Here is a 4,751-nt window from a genome sequence, read left to right on the forward strand (position 1 = left end):
TCCTCTTCCCTATGGTTCATAGTTAGGTGGATTTTCACTTTTTGATTCTTCATTATTGAAAGAGATGAGTTTTTCCAGACCAACTATTTGCAGGTGTATGTTGGGAAAAGGCCAGTGTCATGCTCCAATCTGGCTGGAACATTCTCATTGCCCAGGGGTTTTATGAGTGGTGATGGTGGGCAACAGTGGCTCTTTCTTGCAATAGCAACTTTCTTCTCCCCTGATACCTTGCAGGTGTCCATTTCCGCTACCTACAGTCTGTCTGTGTGACTTCTCATTTGGCTCTGTCTCCTCTGATTCTTAAAAGCAGATAGCATCCAGGAGCACCCCTGCCCTGGGTACGGACCCTGTTGCAGTGGGGGTTTGAGTTCGGGGTTTACACCTCAGGGAGTGTCCCCTTTACCTTAGCTGGCTCTTGGAGACCTGCAGTCTCTACATCCTCTGTCCCCAGTCTCATAAATTCCACCCTTGTCTATTATCATTGCTTCGGGAATTTACAGTTCCTTAATTTCATCAAAGTAGAGTTCGTGTTTTTTTGTTTTGTACTCATTTTTGCTTTTGGATGATTTTTAGGAAGAACTAGAGGAAATGCCAAATAAATGCTGTAATATCCACAGCAAAAGTCTATCCTTTTATACTTTCTCTGAAAAGTTGCTTAGTGTATACTTTCAAGCTGTTCTTTTTTTTCCCTACGTTTATGTAAGAAAATAAAAAGCCTCCCTTGTACTTAATGCCCTTATCTCCCACTGTGTCTCTCCTCTCATCCACTAAATATTTATTAAATGCCTTCTACGGATGGGGCACTGCATTTGGTACTAGGATTAGAATGTTAATCAAGATCAATGTTGCTCCTATTCCCTCCCACTTACAATCTAGGAGAGAGAAGTGAGAATTAAATAAGCAACACAAATACTCTAAATTCACTATCTGCACTTTCCCACCTTCCATTCACTTTTTGTCTCTCTGCAATCAAGCTTCTACCCCTCAATATTGCTAATATCATTCAGGCAAGCACCCAGAGAAGTTTCCATTGACAAATCCCTTGGACAATCTATCAGTCTCAACTCACCTTCTTCCACATGGCACATTCTTTTCTTGTTGAAATATACCCCAAATTTCTATGTCCCTTCATGCTCCTTTGCCCTTGTCATCTGCCCTTGACTTCCCTGTCTGAACTATTCTTCCTGCTTCTCAGTAAGAGCTGGTATCCTCCAGAGCTTTATCCTTGGCCCCCTCCCCTTTTCATTACGTGTGTCCTCCCTAAATGACTTCATGCACCTGCACTGGTTAGCCACTCTTCCCATGACAACTTTCAAATCTATGTCTTTAGCTCAGACTTCTCTCTTGAGCTCCAGCTTCATATATCAGCTACATACTAGACATCTATATTAAATGTCCCTCCCTCAATTCCAACTGGATAGATATAAAACTAAACTAATATTTCCAAAACAATTACTAAGCCTATATTCCCCAGTCTGGTTTAGTGGCTTTCCCCACATCACCCAAAACTAAAGCCAAACATTTAGCCTAAATCCCTCCAATTTTTTGATACATTTCATTATATTTTATCTTCTTCCTCTTCTCTTCCTCTTCCTCCTCCTCTTCTTCCTCTTCCACTCAGATTGCATTCTCTACCCTTACTCTCCTGAAGGAACAGAAGAACGAGCATCAATGGTAAACAGCATATGCAGTGAGGCAACACCAAGAGCTGGCTTCACGCTCAGAACGCTGCACTTCCTCCTCATGGTTTCTGGTGATCTACATGTTCAGAGAAACTTCTCTAATAATGAGCTATAGAAATGATGCCTGAAAGTATAGTCTTTTGATGTATTTTAAATCTGCTCCCTTGCCTCTAAGCCCACCTGGGCTTCCCTAGTTCAAGCCCTGGTCATCCCAGGCCTGGACTACTGCCATAGCCCCTTAGCTGGTCTTCCTCATTCTTACTGCCTTCCAGGTAACATTTCCACTAGCGCTACAGTGATCTTCCTAAAACGCAAATTTAATCACAATAGACTTCTATTTAATTTAATTTTTTCCCTCTTCCTCTGGATAAAATGCAAACTCAATACAATTTCTAAAACGTTGCATGATCTGACCTCTTCCTACCCACCCCCCCTCTTCCCTGCAATATACCCTATGTGCTATTGCACCTGATTACGCTTTCTCAAATCCACCATGACAGTTCAACCCTGTGCCACCCAACATGCTCCTTCCTGCAATACACTTCCTGGAATATACTTTCTCCATGTTTCCACTTAATGAATTATTCTACAAGATTCAACTCAGTGGCTCCCTCTCCACTGAAACCTTGTCCACCCCCAAGCCCACCCTACAACATTGTCTCCTCTGAGCTCCTGTTTGAAGTCCCAGATAGACGCACCTAAGAGCATGTGTCCCACTGTGTTTGAATTCAGTATTTATTCACCTTTGACTAGGCTGAGAGCTCCTTGAGGGCAGGGTAGAATCTTACTCATTGTTGTAGTCTTAATATGCTACAAAGAGCCTGGCACTTGAATGCTTGTGAATAAATGAAGGGACAAGTGAATGAGCAAACTGTTGTGTGATCACAATGTGGGGAACAATACACACTAGTCAGTGGGGAAAGGCATTTTGTAACCTTGGTGCAAAGATGGGAAATACAGTCCTTCTCTCTGGCTATTAAGTGTTTTATAACAGATCTTTTCTGAGGTATTAAAAGTTAAATCAATTTCCAGGAAAACATGACTGCTGATGTAAAATATGTCCCATGAAGGGAATATTTTTCCTCCTAACACTTTCCAATCATATGAAATGGAAAAGTATACCTACCACATATGTATAATGTTGTCATCTAGAGGCTCATGCCCTTATGTTTCTCCAGCCCTTGTGTGTAGTCTAGTAAATGAGTATATTGGCCAGGGATCAGTCCATGCACAAAATTGGCACACTCTCTTCAGTGCAATGAGTTATCTCCCTCGCTACCGGGTCAGGCCCAGCTCTGCCACACAACAGACGAGTAGGCGTCAAGAGGGCTAGACCAATCTGGCCAGACATGAAGAATGGTGCTTCATTTAGGCAAGAGGTCACCATAGAGCAAGGACAAAGTACTATAAAAGACAGCTATTGGACTCTAGGAGTGTCCATGATGGAGCCAAGGGGGGGTGTCAGGCCATACACTGAAGGAGTCCATAGGTGTTGAGAAATATCAATAAGATGTATATCATGTCCTATGATGGAAGCTCTAGGTGAGGGCAAAGGCAGAAGCCAAAAGCCAGAGCAGAGGTCAAGGTACAGGTTCAAACTGGACCCAAGGGAGAAGGCAGAGAAGAGCAGCAGCAGCAGTTTCCTGAAGAGCAGCATTATCTCCTACACTATGAGATAATGACAACATAGTATTGATCCTGGCATTTCTGCTGTGTATAGATAAGGACAGTGTACTGGACATTTTTGGATTTGGGGTGCCCAGAACCACTGCCTCATATACTTCTCATAATAGAACCTATCCTTCCATTGAAAGCCCATTCCTTATGTCTTGGATGAAGCTAACCTCATCCACCCCTGACTCCATGGTGGGCACATGACACAGACCTGACCTCACATTACCCCCCCAGGATGCTGGGGTCTCTACAGTGGTTGATTGTAAGTCCCAGGTGTCTGGCAGCCATGTTGCTGACCTGTCCAAAGAATAAATAGGCAGAAACAAATCCTGGTGAGAGATGCACAGATCAGCAGACTTGGGAACAGAAACGGGAGGAAGAAGCACCCCTGGAATTCCTTTTAAAAGAAGTCTAAATTGGGCATCTGTCACTTGCAGCTGAAGGAGTCCAACATGCACTGCTCTTGAGAGCAGCCAGGACTTGGCAGATGCTTGGGGCTGGGTTTGCAGTGCGGACGAAACACCAGATCTGAGAAAGTCTCACAATTACCTGTGTGACCACCAACTTTTATGTTGAGGGGCTTTATCCCCCCAAAGAGAAGTCTAGACTTTCAGTCACTGAGGTTATCTTCTTTCCTTCCCCTTTTAGTTTCTCATCCTTTTCACACCCACACTCAACCTTCTCAATGAGGGGAGAAGAGGGGAAGCCCCTGTACATAGGGTACTAGCAGTCACCCTCCTCATAGCCAAGGTCCTCCCATTTAGTGGAGGGCAAGGGACTCCTACACCAGAATTACTTTTGATCTAAGAAGTCCCGCGTAGGTCTGATTCTCCCTTGGGGTTTAGTTTCCCCCTGAAACTAAAGCTGGAAATAGAGCTCTGCTTAGTCCTCCTCCCAGCAGGATCACATAATAGTCCTGTATAATTAGCCTGAAGACAACCCCTGCTGTTTCTTTGTCACAAAAACAAGTAGAAGGCATTAGAAAGAAGAGTAGTTATTTAGAGGTAAATATCAAGGGAAGGTTGGAAATGTTTGATCTCATATACAGATATGGACTTTGTGTTCCCCAAGTAATTACATTTGGTTAACTTTTTTCTAAAATACGTTGAGATTTGAGGGTTAGTAATAATGAACAATAAAATTAGGTACTAAAAACAAACGAGTCTCTCAAGGGATAGAGTCAAACAAGAGAAAGCCAAAGTCTTGGCCCTACACTAGTTGCAAAAAACAGACTTCACAAGTTTTATCCCTTCTGTAATAATCAGACCTTCTCTACTAACACCAGTTAACCCAGAGGGAATCTCAAAGTTTGGGTGAAAGCCTTTGATTTTCAGATAAGAGATCACATCAACTGTCAGAGAAAATTTCAGATGTCCTCATATTTCTTCATTATAA

The 4,751-nt window shown here is 43.0% G+C and overlaps 1 non-coding gene across 1 annotated transcript; it reads right to left on the reverse strand.

Annotated features, from left to right (window-relative positions):
• Positions 1-1,612: 1,612 nt before the first annotated feature.
• Positions 1,613-1,822, reverse strand: LOC138377632 (small nucleolar RNA U3). The gene has a single exon (XR_011231805.1). It is a non-coding gene; the product is annotated as a small nucleolar RNA U3 (small nucleolar RNA).
• Positions 1,823-4,751: the final 2,929 nt, after the last annotated feature.

This window comes from Eulemur rufifrons, chromosome 29 (genome assembly GCF_041146395.1).
Source record: "Eulemur rufifrons isolate Redbay chromosome 29, OSU_ERuf_1, whole genome shotgun sequence".
In the NCBI taxonomy this organism is placed as follows: Eukaryota; Metazoa; Chordata; class Mammalia; order Primates; family Lemuridae; genus Eulemur; species Eulemur rufifrons.